Below are 19872 nucleotides of genomic sequence, written 5' to 3'. Positions count from 1 at the left end.
TGCTGGAGACTAGTCTCACAAGGCTTAAAACAACATGAAACCACTAAGATAAGTTGTGCATGCCACCTAAAAACACAATTTTCAACTTAAACCAGATTTTTATACTAATGATGTTGTGTTCTGTTCATTTACCTTAACACCGTTTTCAATCCTTTCAAGCATGACGTTATCCCCTTTCGCCAACGGCAAAAATTTCACTTCTGTCATCAGGCATTTGTAAAACGAAAATAAGTGGCTTCGTCTTTGTCGTAAAGGTGTCATTTCTCCCTACTTTTCTGAGAGAATTATTGAAGAATCCAACGACAAATCAACGACGTGAAACGCTTCCCGCCGTGAAACGCCATGCTAAAAATTTCTCTATTATCGGTAACTGTTGGCAGTGCATGAATTCACAGGAAAAAGTCACATCTTGTGATATGATAATGATAAATGTAACAGAAACCTCATTCATACCACTTTCGTTTTAGTAACGATAGTTGTTCTAAATTTCCAAAGTTGAAGTAGCACTTCGGTACAAACGGGCTCTTTTTCTCTCATCAAAATGTCGACAACCTCTTCACTTAGATATGCAGAGCTTCTTCCTCTCTCTCAGTATGGCATACGCTTGTCGTCTTCGTAATACTTGTTAGATTCCTAGAAAGAGAACATCAACATATCACATCTTGCATAGCAAAGGTTCCAATTCCGCGCCAAGTAACGAAAAGCCCACAAGATAAAAGCAAAACGAAAATAGATGTATACTGCTTTTTCAGTCTGACAATACGCATGAAAACTGTTGATAAATAGTGATACGAAATGCCGAACAAACTGGTGGAAATTGACACAGTCTGTTATTTAATTTACTGGATGGTAGTGAATTTTTAACGTACCTTTTTAAGCCTTGAAAAAGTGCTCAAAATGGAAATATTTTAATCACGCAAAAATCATAATGGAAGCGATTATGAGTAAAAATCCAATTCTTGGAAAAGCAATGAAGTAATCAACCAAAACTTTCTGGACACCACAGAAAAGCTAAATACACTTCTTTCTTCCATCAAGAAAGGAGAGTTCTGCTTTCAATCAAAATACATTTAGACATACCTGCTCAGAATCATCCATACTGATCATCGATTTCACTCATCACTACTGGTGATTTCGCTTTCATGGCTACTGGTGATGATACTTTCATCATTACCGTCAACTACCTCCATGAAGTTTACTTTCCATTCTGTTGCTACAGTGCCCTCGTTGCTTTCAAATTGTGTTGCTCTGCGCACAAAGCCAAACTCCTCCACTTGTCTTTTCCTGCAGCAAGAATAAAAGGTTTGTTTAACAGAGTGAAACCTTGTTAAAAGATTATAACAACCAGCCATCAAGTAACTGCTGTTGTGGGGTTTTACAACATTGGGCGGGTCAACAATAAAACAAATTGTACACAAACAATAAACCTTTTCATGAAAGCCAACTGTAGCTGCCACAGTTGGGGACAAATGTTTAACTGCTTTCAGGAGTTTTTACACTACTTAGAAAACTGATGAAATAAGGCTAGAAACATTGTGTCAACGTCAGTAGCTCTGGTATAGCTTCCTCCATAGGTATCAATCAATAATGGTTTACTCGAACACTTAGTTTTTCTGTTACTATGTGTCAATTTCTTTCTGTCATGTAACTCCTAATATCACATGTTGGGAGTTAGTGAATACTCGTATCATTTTAATGTAATGTACATTCCTAGCATACCCCTTCTGTCTTCTAGCATCTGGTGACTGAACTGGGCTGCTATCTACCTATTAAGGTAAAATAGAATATCGATCCGTGAGCAGATGTAACACTAAGAAATGTTTGTTACATGCATGCACAAACAAGCTCTAACAACATTTGGGATTCATCCAACCGTGATGCCAATATTATAAGGAAAAATGCAATGGTCAAGAAAGAACACTAAAGACTCACGATATTTCAACAAGCTGTGAAAACACACCTGTTGAGACGTGAATGAAGTTGATTTCAATGCCAAATCACCTTCACTTTGCCTGATAACACTGGAGAAAAAATGAGGAGAAATGAGAATGGGAACAGTGGAACTGTAATAAGTCCTGATAACTTAAAGAAAACTAGAAACAGTCAACTTATTATAGTAAATCACTCCGAGTCCCACATCCCCGGGTCCCACGTCCTTGGGTCCCACGTCCTCGGGTCCCACGTCCCCGGGTTCCGCGTCCCCAAGTCCCGCGTCCCCAAGTCCCACGTCCCCGTTCTACTTTTAGTCACAGCCGCCCCCGAGCTTCAAATCACTTCAAATAACATCGTCTTTTCTTTCTCTTTGTAGTCGCATCGGATATAAGGCTTTAAAAAATGTTCCAGCTTCAGGATTGAGTTGCTCTTGCCAAAACCTTCGGCGAATTCTTTTTTGGGAGGTTGAGGTGAATTTTCAAGTCATGGCTCACAACTGTCTTTGGCCTTTTTGCTCTCCAAGTCTGTTGTACATGGTATGTAGGCATGTGTCTTAACAACGCTTATAGTCTCGCCTCAATCATCTCCGGCTTTATCTTATTTCGTTGCTGTATTATGGTGAGAATTTTTCCACTTGCCTTTTTGGGCTCCAAGTGCTAACTAGAGGATTAACTTCGGCAAAACTCATTTATCACATGGCCCCCAAATCCCTCACCACTGTCAGTTTATTTTCTATTTATTTAGCTTTCGGTCCAACCAGTTCATTTACCTCAGAAAAGTGCTCCTGAGTCTAAACTGGTGCCGTTTTCCTCATGTTCATGTGTTATTCGAAACGAATGGCGTCAGCTTCATTCTGTTTTGTTTATCTCAGTAGAATACTTCTGCCATACGAAATGAATTTTTAGTCGACGTGTATCATGAAACTTGCAGACTAAAATTATCAAACTTCTCTGGTTCTTAAAATACGAGACGAGTGCTACTACAAATGGATAATTACTCAAGGGGCTGGAACTCCTTGTTTCTTTAGAATGTTAATTAAAGTATTTCTGTCATATTTTAAAAACGAATTTCAGGTTAAAATGTCTTCAAACCAGTTTGACTTGCATTTCACTTCGCCAGAAATGTCTTGAACCTTCAGTTTTTATTTCTTAATCGAGACTGATGATAGGAATTAACTTTTATGTTTTTTGCTCTTTAGGGAGATATGAAATGACCCTACTACATATAGTTGGTACTATTGACGGAATGGATAGGTGTGACATTTACTGTGGCAAGTTGGTATTCACTGAAGAGAATGTCATTAGTACCAGAAGCGTACTACTGGCATTAATTATCAATCTTTTGTTCTCTCCATGCAACTTGCCTCAACTAGCTTATGCTATATGCAACTTGTGTCTATATCTTTTTTGTAAATTGTAAAATTGTCAATAAAGTTTTTCAAAGTTTTGTCCAAATTTAATTGGAAAAGAATACGAGGAGTGAAATATTGTCATGTTCCTTAAGAGTGTTTGACCTTCCATTGAGAACTATAAGTTTCTTAAGTGACTGATACATGATTTGCCTGCCTGAAAATTGGCACAGCCAAACCCCTGGTTAGAAAACTATACATTTCCTCAAATAGGCATCCAAGCCAATACAATTACTGCAGAATATGCACTGTCAAAGTGCCCTTTTGACTTGAGTCTCATTTGTCTAAAATCTGATGGATGTAAATCATCCATTTTCTCTTGAACTTGAACTTGAACTTTATTTTTATTTAGACACGGTAAATCTATCAGATAAAATAATAATATTATTACAATCTATTATTACAGTTACAATCTATTTTAATCTATATAAACATGATCTAAAATTTAAAAGTAAAATAGAAAAAAATAAGGAAATTCTGCTTTACATAGATGCCGTGTGTGTTTTGTCGATTCAGAGGAAGAAATTGCGACAACCATTTCGGAAGGATTGAAGTGATTTTGCTTGCCGCAATTCAGGGGACAAGCTATTCCATATAACCGCACCGTTATAGCTAAAGCTATTTTTTAGGAAATTGGTGCGAGGCAATGGAACAGCTAGTTTGTTTTCAGAGTTCCTTAGATTATATGGAGGATCATATTTAGTGAAAAGAGAACCAAGATAGTCGGGCGCAAGACCATGTATAGATTTATAGACCATGGTGGCCACTTGTATTTGTCGCTGAGTATCTAACCGTCTCCAGTTAAGTTGCACAAAAAGAGGATAAGCGCTTGTGTCATAACTGGAGAAGGTCAGAATACGGGCAGCCCGGTTTTGCAACTTTTGGAGCTTATTCGAAAGACCCTTGTTACAATGCCCCCAGACCTCGCTGCAGTAATTAAAGTACGGTTGAACTAAGACATTGAAAAATTAAGGAGATCAACAAACCTCTCCACATAAGTTTCATCTGACCTCATTTAGTCTTGTTCCCAGGAAAAAAAAGGCTTTTGGAAATATTTTGTTTTTTATCCTCATTGTTAAATATCAGCCCTACTGGTTCTTTCTTGTGTGGCATGTAATAAGAGTCTTTTCAGACTATCGAATTGTCACATAACTCTGGTAATATAATAGATTGGAGAAAAAGGTTGCAAAGAGTGTACATCATTTTGTTGTACAGTTGAATTGATATATGAATATGATTTTATTAAGAAATAATTGATTTATTTAACTATTCATATTACAACTGGAAGCCCAAACTGGTACAGATGCTAGTACTTGTTTTAATTCAAAATTCCCCCACATCATTGATCGTATCTGATGATATTTTTGAGACTAACGATCGAAAAGACTTTTCCTTGCTCTGATAAAGTCCATAATTATTCCTCCATTTCTAACAAGCTCTTTGATGTAACTACAGTATCTCTAGTGCTAACATAGTCTTACTTTTCTTTACTCGGCATTGGCTTTCTTTGTTTTGGTAATCGGCCAGTTGTGATTCGTGTCAAAAGAAAACTTTTGAAACAAAACGTAAACTTCTGCAACGGTAAACTTTAATTTTTCACTATAATTGGAAGTACATTGTACTGACAGTACAGTTGAAGCTCTAAAAACGCCTACAGGAGAGTGAGTACTTCAAACGATCAACCATAACTTGAGATAGCAGAGACACGATTAAAGTGTACAATCCAATTCGTTTGTGCTTTTCGACAGGCCCCTTGCGTCCTTCACAAATAACATCCTCTACATCGATCGCCCAAACAATCACAAGACAAGACTCGAAGCCGTTTGTACAATCTTTTGCTTTTTGAAAATAACTTCCTTCAACACATCACAAAACAATTTTAATATTTAGCCGCTTCTAAGTTACAGGGGGAAAAATGGCAAGAAAGGTTGTCTCAAACACTCAACCCATTGTTGTTTTCCGACGTGTTTTTCTCCTTCTCTTCTTCGTGATTCTGGAGTGGGAAGCGAAGGCAGGCGCATACCAGCGGTTTCTCACATCAAACTGAAAGTTACAGAACACGGGCAATAGAATGCCCCTTTGCTGCATAGCATAACTTTGTAGCGTTTTGTTGTGTCTTTCGTTGCAGTCATGTCCTCACACCTAATAACCAATAGAATGCGGTCTTATTTATTTGGTCTTGTACCTTTAGCTGATAGGATCTTAAGAGGCTTAGAAAATACTACCGGCTAGAGGTACAGCTTACATATTTAATTGACTTTGCTTTGAATTTTGCTTTTTGGCATTCCATTTAGTCTTACACTATATTATAATCATTTTTTTCGTGAATATCTTCTTGTTTCTTGGTCATGTAACTCTAGCCGCAAAGATCTTAGATGGCTTAAAAAATACTACAGGCTAGAGGTACTACGTGCATTTAAGTTGAATTTAGCTCATTTCATTTATTTCTTGATTTATGGAAAGACCTTTCTACATTCCATGTTAGTCTAGTACTGTTGTGGTATAGGTATATTTTCATGCTTTGCAATCTTGTTTATGCAGCTAGTAGGATCTTGGATTACTAAGAACACACCACCAGCCAGAGGGGCAGCTTATGTGTGTGAAGTAAGCTTGAAATTATTAACATTGTTATGTTTTAAATGAATTTCAAGTTAAGAAATTTAAAATAGCCTGATTTGTATTTTCTTTGGTTGTGGATTAATTTCAATACCAACATAACCACTTTTAGATTTGACTTGAAATTCATTTTAAACTTGAACATGTCCACCAGATTTACTGAAGTTTGTCATGTAATACTCTGCCTAAGTATGAGTGGAATTTCTTAGAAAAGAACAGTCTATTTTCATGATATTGTGTTTGTTTGGAAGTATTGTTGACAAGGCCAACCATTCTCTGAAATACTAAAATGAATTCATCTTTAAGTAGTCAAATTGACATTTTTGCTTTGTATTTTTCAATGATATTGAACAGCATGTAGGACTGTATGAAAACCTTAGGGCAAGTTATTCTTGAAAATATAGAGTGATCATCTAGACAACTATATATATATATATATATATATATATATATATATATATATATGGGGTGGCTATATGGTGGTGGCTATATGGTCTTACCTCCATCCTAGCATCAGCACTGCACTGATGAGGCCCAGAAGGCCGAAACAGTACTGTCTGCAGTTAGATATAGCTCTTTGGCATACAAAGCTTTGCTTTCATGTCCAAATTGAGCACTCTACTAGGATGAGTCATTGCTGCTAGCATTATGCATGCTCACTAGTTTATCTAGTTTGAAGCGATTCATGAAACAGGCTTGTCGGGAAATGTAGTTGCGTCCCTTTTTCCCTCATAATATTTATTCTGCTCTGCTTCAACGTATTGAGCACTGTTCCACGCGAAAATCGACTTGCAGACTTCCTATATATATATATATATATATAACTAACTGCAGACAGTACTGTTTCGGCCTTCTGGGCCTCATCAGTGCAGTGCTGATGCTAGGATGGAGGTAAGGCTATATAGCCACCCCAAGTGATCTCACACGTGTGGTATCATTTAAGCCATGCCAGAGTGCTCAAACTAGATAAACTAGTGAGCATGCATATATATATATATATTATACAATTATATACATGAGATTAACCTGTGCCTGTGTTATTTATTGATTTTTTAGTAAAAATGAACACCAACCAGAAACCCTTTGCTTATTGCCAAATAATGCCTGCTATGATGCTCATAGTTTGTGTGCTGTGCTATCAAATAAGTAGTGGTAGGTACATGGCCAAGGAACAAGAAGATATTCTTGAAAATAATGATTCCAATGTAGTATAAGACTAAAATGGAATGCCAAAAAGTAAAATGCAAAGCAAATGCAAATGATTGTGATAAAAACTGGGCAAAGTTAATTAAATATGCTAGCTGTACTTCAAGTATTTTCTAAGGGTCCAAAGATCCTATTAGCTAGAGGCTATCGACTAAATAAGATTCCAAGGAGTGTAAGACTAATTTGGAGTGCAAAAAAGTAAAATAAGCAAGCTGTACTAAAAATTTCGCAAAGTAGACTAAATATGCAAGCTGCACCTCTAGCTTGTAGTCGTTTCTAAGCCTCCTGAGATCCTTCCAGCCAGAGGTACAAGACCAAATAAGGGAAAAAAAATTCAAATGTATTCTTTAAAAAAAAAATGGTTCCAAAGAGTGTAAGGCTACAACTTTGAGTGCAGAAAAGTAAAATTTAGAGCAAACCATAATAAGAATTGGACAAAGTCCACTAAGTATGCAAGCTGTACCTCTAGCCAGTAGTACATTCCAAGCCCCCTAATATCACCAGAATACCTACATAATTTGAGCGAGTGTTTCCCACGCTTCCCAAGTCTCATGGGATAGCGTTCTTCCGGGTTAATTGACTGTTGCCGTACACATCGTGGCGATGTAATCCAATTTTCACGAGGACTACGTGATCAAGTGAATTGATTTACACTCCAACGTTATTATGTCACGCGGTCACCGTATCACGTAATTTGTGTTAGTTGTCATGTGCCTCGGGTGCCATGTGACTAAAAGATTTACTCGACTTGTAGGAATTGTAATGTGCCGTCAGGAGTCTTCTAAATTATCTTTGTCCTCGAATTGCCGTCTAAAAGCCTTTAAGAGCGACCTGCAAAACGTGGAAACCGAGGAATGCCGACAACGCCGGCAGATTCGGACACCTCCGGCTTGACCTCTGGTTCAACACAACACGTCTCTTTACCGACTTTTACGTCGAATGTACTTCCACCGGGACGGCTGAAATTAAAAGGAAAGCTCCCCGACAACTGGAAAAAATGGAAGCAAGTATGGGACGCTTACGAAACCGTCACGAAGTTGAACGAGAAAGAAAGCGGATTTCGCGTAACAACTTTCATCACATGCATTGGCGCCGACGCGCCACAAGTACACAATGGTTTGCCGTTTCGTAACGAAGATGAGAAACAGGACATGAACGTTGTTTAGATCTAAGGAACTCCCATTGTATTGGCCAGACGAATGTCATCTATGAACGTTACAGGTTCAATCGCCGAGAATAACGTTCGAAGAAAGCTGTTACAAGAGCCGAAATTGACGCTTGCAAGTGTTTGGATATCTGTCGATCATCCGAAACTACGTGTGCTCATCTTAAGGCGTTCAGTGGACAAGTACCAAACGCAAACACGCTAGTAGAAAATGTCAATGCGTTAGACATGCGAAAAAAATCCAGAGCGCCACCGAAACAACGAAACAATAATCCAAAACAACCTGTACCTGAATCGAAAGAGATGTTGAAGTGTTATAAACACTGCGGAAGGCACATCAAGCAACGCACCAAATGTCCCGCGTTTGGAATGGTGTGCCGTACTTGCAACAGGCCAAACCATTTTGCCGAAATGTGCAGGAGCACTCCCGGTAGAACTAGCCGACCACGGAATGGTGTTAACATGGTAGACCCGGATTATTCATCCGAAGAAGAATTGCTATCCGTAACCTTCGTCTCGACTGAAGGAAATGTGCATACGATCCACGAAGACAACCTTCCTGGAAATAAAATCCTCGCGACGATGGAAATCGCGGGAGAAAGTGTCCAAATGCAGATTGACACGGGTGCTTCGTGTAATGTTTTGCCTCAGGAGTTTGTGCCGCCCGGAACAAACGTTGCTGAGTGCGACCGTACTTTGAAGATGTACAGCAAGTCTATAATGCCCGTTTTAGGAACATGTCGAGTTGGCACGCGCAACCCGAAGAACAAAAAAAAAATACAATGCTGAATTTGTTGTTGTGAAAGGCGATTACACGCCGCTCATTGGATCTCACGCTTCTCAGCGAATGAATCTAGTAACAGTGCTGCAAGAGAACATTCAGCAAGTCACCACCAACACTGAAAGTCTTGCTCTGAATCAAGTGGAAGAGGAGTTTGGAGATGTGTTCAAAGAACAAGGCTGCATAGAAGGAAAACTTCACCTCGAAATTGACAAGACAGTCACACCGGTAATCAACCCACCTCGCCAAGTTCTGTTCGCACTCAAGGATAAATTGAAGTTGGAACTAGATCGCCTAGAGGGACTACAAATGATTTGCAAAATAGAAGAGCCTACCAGCTGGGTGGCAAGTCTCGTAGTGGTTGAAAAGCCCAATGGAAAATTGAGAGTCTGCATTGACCCGGTCTACCTGAATCAAGCACTGAAGCGATTACGCTATCCATTACCTGTTATAGAAGATATTGTTTCTGATCTAGCCGATGTTAAAGTCTTCAGCAAAGCAAATCTCAAGGATGGTTTCCTGCATGCTGAGCTCGACAACGAGTCAAGTTTGCCGACAACATTCCAGACACCATGGGGACGCTTCTGTTGGAAATGTATGCCATATGGAATCTCACCTGCCCCTGAGCTGTTTCAATAAAAACTTGACGCACAGAATCTTTGACGACCCGCTTATTACAGGAAAGGGTCCTACCCTGTCAGCAGCATCGCATGACCATGATAAGAACTTAAGAAGCCTCTTGACAAGATGCTAAGAAAGGAACATTAAGCTCAATAGAGAGAAGTTTGAGTTCAAATGCCCCAAGTTCCATTTATCGGTCACTTGTTGACCAGCGAAGGATTGAAACCTGATCCGAAAAAGGTAGAAGCTATCTGCAGTATGCCTAGACCTGAAGATGTCCAAGCCGTAAAGCGCTTTGTGAACACAGTCAAGTACCTCTCTAGGTTCCTAGAAGACCTGTCTGATATGTCTGAGCCCCTCCGCAGACTTACACATAAAGATGTTCCCAGGGAGTGGTCTCAAGAGCAAGAAGAAGCTTTTCTGAAGATTAAAAAAAGCTGTGTCTAACTCTCCGGTCTTGAAGTTCTTCACTCCAACTGCACCTACTGAAGGAGAAGGAGACGCCTCAGAGAAAGGAATCGGCTTCGAGCTTATGCAACAGGACCTGCTGTCACCTATGCTATCAGAGCCACAAATCCAAGAAATCCGTGGAGAAACTGCCAAAGATCCTGTCTTGCGGTTTCTGAAAGCGGTGATTCTGAATGGATGGCCCAACCAAGGAGAAAGCCTACCTACTGAGCTGCGCCAATACTTCAACGTGAGAGACGAGTTGGCTGCTCAAGATGGTGTCACAATGAAATATGACTCAAGAAAATTCACCGATTATTTTTTGACAAAATAAAGCCTTAATAATACCTTACAGAACAGATGGTCACATGTGGCTGCATAATAATATTTGGAAATGCCCCATGCCCTTAAATAATTTAGTAATACATTGCAATTTTGCTGGCTTGACCATTTTTCTTCTTATTAGAACAACACCAATGCAAACATGAATTTTAACTGCAAAGTTGTTGTAATAACTTTATTTAGACACTTTTACAATACATGATGTAATCAAAGCCATGCAGTAGAATACTACTTAGACAGGTGGTCTGACACATTTTCCCCATAAATTCTAATTTACACGTTTTCTTTTTCATCAACAAGAATTCAATTACTTTGAGTAACACTTTAAGGTTCAACTGAGCCCTTCAAGCCCTAATAGTAACACAAATATGATTTCTTTTCGCAGTGATACTAATTGATGAAAAGGAAAGGACCAAGCCCTGGGGAAAAAGATCAGCTAACTGTCTGAACGTCTTCTGGAAGGGCCCTAAGAAATATCTGTACGAGGAGGCAGAAACCAGGTGTTGATATTAGGGCAAAAAAGGGAAATATATCTCATGGTGGTAATAACATTGGAAAAAAATAAGAACAAACGTAAGTCATGTGAAGGCAGTTCGCAAGTCAATGCAGATCGAGTGAATTCATAATAACAATAATTATAGAGACATACAAACTACTTTTCTACCTCAGAATAAACATTTTCCCGATCTTTTTATTTCATCTTATCCTGATAGTCAAGAGATGATATATTTCCAATTTCATGCAAGAACTGGACAGTCTTGCCAAGAAAATTGACGTGCAGCAGCAGTTCATTAAGCAAGTTCTCACAGTCGTCTCCTCCACTTTTGCGGTGAATGTCTTTCCTTGGACCTCTCCAACACATATTTTAAACATTCCTCTAGCTCGTTAGCCATTTTAGAGTTGCTTGTTCAGATTGTTGAAACTTGTTTCCTTTACAGCAAACCAACAGCAACATCAAGGAAGTCTAAGGAATCGAAGCTTATCGAAGTCGTTCAGATATCCCGCCAAACATAATGACCGCTGAAGCTGAACGTGTGACATAGTCACGTGACTCTGGTCGAGCTCGCCCGAAGAAGATCAAATAGAATTTCGCAGTTTAAATCAAATACAAAACTTTCGATAAAATTTTAAAAGTTTCAATTTAAATGAATTAAAGTTTAAATCAATATGAATTAAAGATCAAATTTAAATGAATTAAAAGGATTATAGGAGTTTGTTTTTAAATTTAAATAAATTTTGGGCACAAAGTCTAAATTTGAAACAAAAGAAGTCTAAATCAAACAAAAATATCACAGGATTAAATATTGCTACATATGGGCAGGCATAGCGGACTACAATTTGCCTTGAAAGGATCGCACATTCCTTTGTTTTCGATCCTTCTGATTTTCTTTGACAAGAAGAAAAAGAAGGCTAATTCTACCAGATCGAAGGAGGACGAACCAAAGATTGGGGCGAACAAGGTCTCTGATTTCCTACTGTTTTGGACTATTTCATATTTGCTTAGTTATACCCATCAGAAAGTACGAGCGATGCACCATCAAGATCACAATCGACGCGAGTTTCGGTCAACTTGCAAAAAGTCCAGTTTTGATGTCATCAAGGAAGCAATGTCTACTTGTGGATTTCAAGCTGAACTTAAAACAATCATTTTATCGAAATACAAAGATTTTTATGAATCAAAACAGCTAGAATATGAATACAATTTGCTGAAAAGTTCCGAAAACACACGAGTGATTTTAGTCCCAAAGTGTTACAAGGTCACCAAATGCCAATAGAACTTGAAGATCTTGGAAACAAATGACGTGAGCTTGGTGATATAATACTAACAAAACTTTTTGTTAGCAAGTTTATTAAAAACAGGGAAATTTTAAGAGATTTGTTGCATTCCTTTCTATTTTTTACAAGTCGACAGGGTGTCGATTATGCGATTATCCTGCCTGATGAGGATACATTTCTTGAAGTAATAAGTGACATGGAAGAAACAAGTCGTGTTTACTTTATCCCTCCAAAAGTTTATTTCAAAGGAGGCCATGACACCATCGTGTCAAGCGTTGGGTTGGTTATCAACGGAGAGAAACATCTAAGAGTATGCTTTTCCTACTTTCAAGGAAGGCTCGCAGTATCTCATTGCAAAATTTTTACTGTTTTGGTCCTTTTTTTCTTTTTAAAGAAAATTGCCCTCACTCCTCAATCTCACATTTAGACAGCTGTACTGGCAACGGCAGGGCGTTGCGCCACGTGTTGATACCCTAGCGTGAGATTAAACAAATAAGGATATCAATCATTATTGTCTGAGAATGCCTTATAAAATCAGAAGTTTCAGTTGGTATATATTTTTTGCCTTATTGAACGTTACTTCATTTCTCAGACTTTTTAATCCAATGATGTAGGCCTTCCATAAAATACTTTTTATTCCGCCTTCTTAAAATTGTTACTGATTAGAAAAATTTTGTCAAAGAGTGGGCTGGGTTGGTATGAAGGGTGCCAACCTCCTCCCTTTTCCTTTATGTTTTTCATATGTACATCATCATGTATTGTGGTGCATTTTGAGGTTTCTGGAGGGAAAACCATTTTTTTTTTCATCAACTCACAACATAAAAATCCCATGTGTGTTGGTGGCATTTGTGGTAACAAAATCATACTTATGCAAAGCTTCTAAAGTGTTGGGTCAGTTCCTGCCAGCCCCTCCTCAAATAAAGTTATTTGTCTACAAGCTTTGCTGTTTGCATGCTGTTTAGTGGAGACAAAATATCACGCTGTCTATTCTTATGAAAAGCTTCTATTGTTATGTAGTACTGTGTCATTATCCAGTAATTAGGCTTGCAGCTGTAACCATTTAAGGGTAATTTTATGAAATCATATTTTAACTTTGCGGCATCTTGTTTCCAGACTGATCTCTTCAAAGTATCTTAAGGCTTTAGATGCTCACTTGTGATGGATGAATTATTCAACCTTTTTAATACAATGAGACAAATCAGAATAGTTCTTTAAGCCTGTGGATGTAGATCTCAAGTATGTTGGCAAATAGAGGTTGGATATTACGGAATCTTTTTAAACAGTTACATTTATAAAACTAACTTTTAATTTATGATTGTTAACACAACAAGCTAAGCTATGAGCGGGATACTAATTTTAGCCAATGGAAGGTATTCTATATCTTTGAGAGAACCTTAGATTATATCACCCTGTATTTGATGTAGTTTTACATGATTTTCTCCATCAGGATTTGCAGGTAGTTTGGAGTATTTCTTTGGTATAAATGAACCTGAATTCAAGATCGTGTTTATGGTCAACCCATTTCCATGCTCATTTCATATGGAAATGAATCAGACTTGATTTGCTAACCTGTAAGGCTTTTTTTTTCTGTTCAGATCCTAATGTCATTTGGTCTGAAGTTCCTTGCATTAGTTGCGTGGAAGGAAGTCTCCTTTGAGCCTGTTCTTTCTTCCAACATAGGATTTTGATCACAAGTGGGAAAGTAGATTGCATGCTAGCACCATGAGATAACTTTGAAGAAAGAGAGGGAGTTTTACTATAGTTTCTCTTCTATTAACTTAGAAATTAATTTGAATGTTTATTTCTGCATTTTTTGTGTTGCTTGTATGAAATTAAATTCAAGAATTTGATATATACAATGTATTTAATTCTGCCACATGCAGATCTATTTAATGTCTGGGTTTATTTTAAAATTAAAAGCCTTATTCTGAAAAAGTCATTTCAAATTTTTAGGTTAGTCAGCCATTGATAGTGTTGGTAGTGAAATGGCAGCAAGTTTACGTCAAATTTTGTAAATGAAACTTTACTTAAAACATCAGTTAGAAAGGTATCAGAGATATAAAAGGGTATAAATAACAAATAAATTTACCACCTTCTAGCAACAGTTTAACATGTATTGTAAAGGATTTGTTATATGGGAAAAGATTTCGTGTTAAGAATCAAATATGACATTTTTATTTCGAGAGCAGGGAAAGGAAGCTAACTGCAGAACTACCAGAATTCAGTAAGATGTTTATGCTGCCCTAAATCCTTAAGTTTACCAGTTTTTTAAGGAAAGACTTTTTCAGTGGCCAACCCCTCCTTAAGTACAGAGTGATGTGTCTCCTAATTCAAGAATGCTATTGTGTCATTAGGTTGCTTGGTATAAAGCAGATTCCTAGTTCCTTGTTGGGCTGTAACAGGCCAAAAAGGGTTGTTTTTCTCCCCAACTTCCTAGATATTTTACAAAAAAATTGAAAGATGTACGAAATGAGGAAATTATTCCCAGACATGCAGTATAGCAGACAGCAAATTGTTACTCCCAAATTTATGAGTAATTCTTTATGATAATGACGAACTGTCTGTTTCATTTTGTTGTAATATTCTCGGATGAGTGTCAGCATTTCTTGGTTATCATTTAACCGCAATCCAGTATCGTACCCCTTTAACTCCCGGAGGACGTTGTTAGGCATACTTTCTAATGGACCGTCCCGTAGTCCACTGTCCGCACCAGTGCTGGTAAATTAATCATGTGACCGAATTAATTTAGAACCACCCGCACCCAAAGCGTTATTTTCCCGACCAACAAATTTTCACTTTGCCTGAGTTGACTTCCAAGCGAGGGAGCGTTTGCGTTAATCCCAGGTTGAGTTCAATATTTTTTTTCAGCTTGTAATCATGTCTTCCAGTGATTGGTTCACCCACAAAGTTTTAGTCATTCCTTTTGGAGGTATTTAGCGGTGGAAACCAGTGGCGATAATCTGCAAGAAGTTACATGTGCTTCAGTGATCAAAGGTATTCGATTGAGAAATTACGATTTTTCTACGTTTCAGGACCTATTCGATGCCACTTTCAGATATAAAGGTCCTCTTGATATCTCCAAATGTGTCGGTTGTTCTTTACGCTAGTTATCGTGAGAAAACATGCAAATTTGAAATCTCAGATTGCAGCGTTTATGACGCCTTACAAATTGGCTGAGTTTGAAACGTTTGCTTCGGCTGGAAACTCGCGTAAAGCACTTCTTCTTTGTCAACTCAAGGCTACTTCTTCAGAAGAAGTTTTGTTAAACTTTCTCAATTTGATGAATGTTAAGGTGTGTGTTGTCCCTAGATTGCAACATCTGTACCTTTGTTGCATGGCATGTCTTTACAGCTGTGAGATGGTACCTTGAACAACAAGGTACTATGAATTGTGTACGTTTCGGTCCACTTGTCTGAATGACTGATGGATTATCCGTCGTATGCGGAACACTTTTAATTCTAGGGTCGTGGAATTTCGTTCAGTTAAAATACGTAGTAATCCACGCATGAGAAATGTGTTTAAAATTCAAATTTGCATCTCATTTTTAACATACACTTGTGGAGGATGACTCGTTCGTTTAAAATCTGGATTTATTTTCCAGAATAAGCTACGCACTTCTGAAGTAGAAGGCGTAGTAAATAAACTTTCATTCCCTCTGAGAGGTCATGAAATGTCGCCAGTCCTCGGTCAATCCAAGCTGAAAGCACTTGAAATGCTTTATCTTTTACTCAAGGGAACTGAATATTGTCACACTGGATCGCTTCCAATTCGACATTTGGGACCTTCAGCTTTAGCCCCAGAGGCTTCCAGAAAGAGGTAATCTCTCGAGATAAGTCTACTAACATATCTTGTGATGGCTCATTGCAATTCCTGTTATCCCCTTGGTCAAGCTTTACCTTTTTGAAAGGGGACGAACTAATTTCCAACAAAACAGGCAAGATTTTCATAAACCAGTTGAAATCTCAAAAGCATTCAAAACCAAGCTCCTAGATAGAAAATCAATACAGTATCAGGCTAATGAGCATTTAGCATAAAGAAAGCTAACAGCTAGCAAGGTATGTCATGATATGACATTTTCTTCTATGGAAAATTGAGAAATAACCATACAAATATCATTAAAAGGAGAAATGATGGATAAACTTGAGGTTTAATATAAAAAAAGGTTGTCTGACCTTCAAAGATCCTCTTTTCCTGATTGTCTGATAAGTTACCATCAGTGTTTGTAGCTGTATTAAAGGAAAAAAAGCTCATTACTATCCAGCCAGTGGTAAAAAAATTTCACAACAAAGGTAAAAGGAACATGAAAGAGGGTGATGGTTAGGAGAGCTTCTTTTCTATGTTTTAGCCTAAAAATTCTTAGTACATGCAAATATCCAGACAAAGAACACCCCATTAAAGATTCCCTAAGCCTTCCCAGCACAACGTACAAGTATAGTCTGCATATGAAGGCTCCATGGCTTTCCGAATCAAAATGGACTTGTGATCAATTGTTTCACGCTGTTTTAGGGCTATTTTTGGTAAAACAATTTTAGACAGTCAGAAATTTTACTGTTACTCCCATACCAGATTTTAATGACTAATTAATACTCAAAATCATATACGTCTCTACTTATTTAGGATGGTCAGAGACAAATCAGGAAAATTACAACCGTTTCTTTTCCCCAACATGTTCTAGATTTTCGTCAGTATTCATTTAGGGTGTATCAAAGCTTCCGTTTTTCTTTCAAGGATACTGGTGATGTATAGATGCCAGTTTTCACTTCAAACAGCTCCTAAATTGCTTTGTTAAAGTCACACAATTTTCAACATTCAATTGATATAATCTGGGGCTCATGTGTTTGCAGTTTTCCTGATATACTGGCACAGTCTGGGATGGTGAAATCCTCTACCATCTGGTAATGATTTTTCCAACTACTGATAGCTAGCATTTTACCATGATATCAATACTGGTAAACAAAACGTGCAATATATGAGAAACATACAACTTCCTTCCTGCAGATGCTTCAGAATTTCACTGAGCAGTGTTCCTTTATTGTAATCTTTTTTTTACTTCCTTTGCGATGAACAGCAATGAGTGCCAGTCCCTCAGAGGTCAGTACTGGTGAACCAGAGGAACTGCTCTCTGTATCGGCTTTGTAGAACACATACGGTCTCTCCACCTTTGAAATTTTTTCTTGAGAGAATTGCTTGGGTCCTCCTTTTGGATGCTGAATTATTATGACATTCTCCCCCAATTTCAATTCCTGCTCTGGTTCCATAAGTATGGGTTCAATGGCTAGTTTCAAACCATCAATATCTGCCTTGTTCACACTAACAAATGTATAGTCAAGTTCCTGACCACAAAAAAATTCCATATGAGCACAATGTGAAATACCTTAAATGCTGACTATGGTAACTCCACAAGGTGATAACAGAACATGTAACAGAGCCATAAAAATTTCAGAGAAATGGCTATGCCTCTTTGCAAAGTGGTGGAGCAAACAAGAAACTTATCCAGTGGGTATAGGGTCAACTCCTGGGCCGGGTTGTTCAAAGCTGAGTTTAAGATAACCAAGGATTAGTGAAAAATTTGATGTCAGATCTAAAAGCTTTCAAAGAATATCTAGCATAATTTGTTTTGCCTACAATGTTGTGATTGGATGCTCCCATAAGAATAAAGAAAATGATCCCAAACAGGCTTTTGAGCAAAAGAAATAAGGAAACCCCAATTAAAATTTAGCCTTGGGTTTGAGAAATTTTGAAAAGCTGGGTCCTGAAGGAAACATTTTTCAAATATATTTTCACAGAAATGATTGTAATATCTATAAAACCACCAATTTCACATTGTGGCACAAATGAAATGTGTCAAAGGGAAGTGTCCAAGAAACCCACAAGTGACGAAGGCTGAGAGCAAATGATGAACCAACAAAATTAATGTTTATTCAAGGCTCTCTCCAATTAGTCGTGGGAACCAAGCCTAGCAAACTTGATCGATCCAAGCTGGAGATGAAACTGTGAAATCAATTTGAAAGCCAAAATCCAAAGTTACAGCGGTACATCATCAGTTTACATTCTCCTTGATCCAACTCACTGGATGAAATCACCTGCATTTTATATTCCTACAAGTGAACCTTTGCCATGTTTTAAACTACCAAACTCCCCTATGGAAGGCAACCTTTAGGACGTTGCATGCTGGAATATTCCCTCTAAACCTTTTGACGAAATTTTGAAAACCCTCGAATGCAATTTGCATTGGATCACATGCACATACTGTACTAACCTTTTCAGTACTAAGCTTTATTTCCGGTTTTAATTTAACTTTCTCTCCTTCTCCTGATCCTTCGTAACCGAATGTGACGAGAGCATTTTCGGCATCGGTTTTTGAGCGAAGCACGTAGTTATTAGTAACCACCCCATATTTCACTGCAACCTCTCACACTTGGCGTATCAAGCTTGGATAGGAAACCGGTACCTCGCCTGAAATTTGAGAAAAGTCGAGATAAGTTAATATGCACAACTTAAAGTCTTGACAATAAAAAAAGGTACTGAAAATTCTACTAAGGAAACGAAATTCATAACAATGGAACGAAAGCTTACATTTGTTGCCTTTTGCGTGATTTCGGGTCTTCGATAACAGTCTCGATGTTACACACCACGTTGATTTTATCCGTGAGAAGTTTGGTGTTCTGCAGGCCATTACCTTCACTTAATATTACTTCATTTCGCTCTGTGGCGGCCATTATAGTGATTTCAGCGAGGCTGCGAAGAGAACTAGAAATTTCCGCATAGCTCCATATTTCATTATGCATCCATATACGGGGCTTTATTATTCAGTGTACATGTATCACCAAAGATGTGCATGCATAATGAAATATGGGGCCATGCGGAAATTTTTTCCGGATGACAATGCTAGTGTGAGCGGATTTTGTTTTCGTTTTCGTTCTACTTGCACCTCCTCAAAACATGGCTTTTGGAAGGGGCATTCAACCCAACACACAATATTGGAGATTGTTAATGATATACAGACAAACATGAGTCAACAATTGCTATCTTGTGGAGTATTCATGGATCTTAAAAAGCCTTCGACATTGTCAATCACGACATTTTGCTTGATAAGCTCAATCACCATGACTTTCATGGATTAATTAATGACTGGCTCTCCTCACATCTCAAAAATTGCACGCAAACAACACAAGTTTAAAGGCCATCATATAATCTTATCAGATAGAACTGTCGTTGAATGTGGTGTTCCTCAAGGATCAATTCTTGGACCATTGCCTCTCTTACTATATGTCAATGATATCCACAGATGCTCCAATAAATTTAGGTTTAGCCTCTTTGCAGACGACACTAACACTTTGTATGCGGACAAAAATCTGAAAGATCTTGAGACAATAGTCAACAATGAGCTACAAAACCTTTATAACTGGTTGACAGCCAACAAACTGACTCTTAACATCAAAAAAATCCAACTTTGTAATTTTTCATCCTTATCAAAAGCAACTTGCTCACCAGCCAAAACTTTGCATGTGTGATAATGAAAAGAATAAATACATTCATCTTGAGTCTAAAGTTTACAGAAGATACCTGGGCATTCTT

At 38.0% G+C, this 19872-nt stretch overlaps 1 long non-coding RNA gene and 1 pseudogene across 1 annotated transcript; one reads left to right on the top strand and one right to left on the bottom strand.

Annotated features, from left to right (window-relative positions):
* Window positions 1-751: 751 nt before the first annotated feature.
* Window positions 752-4820, top strand: LOC131783997 (uncharacterized). Its single transcript, XR_009340172.2, has 3 exons — window positions 752-1774; window positions 2309-2468; window positions 3131-4820. It is a non-coding gene; the product is annotated as an uncharacterized lncRNA (long non-coding RNA).
* A 9549-nt stretch (window positions 4821-14369) lies between these two features.
* On the bottom strand, window positions 14370-19306 carry LOC131783989 (uncharacterized protein y4fB-like; annotated as a pseudogene).
* Between the last annotated feature and the right edge of the window lie 566 nt (window positions 19307-19872).

This window comes from Pocillopora verrucosa, chromosome 1 (assembly GCF_036669915.1).
Source record: "Pocillopora verrucosa isolate sample1 chromosome 1, ASM3666991v2, whole genome shotgun sequence".
NCBI classification, from domain to species: Eukaryota; Metazoa; Cnidaria; class Anthozoa; order Scleractinia; family Pocilloporidae; genus Pocillopora; species Pocillopora verrucosa.
Note: the sequence above shows the minus strand (reverse complement) of the source record. Positions and strands in the feature narration are given on the sequence as shown.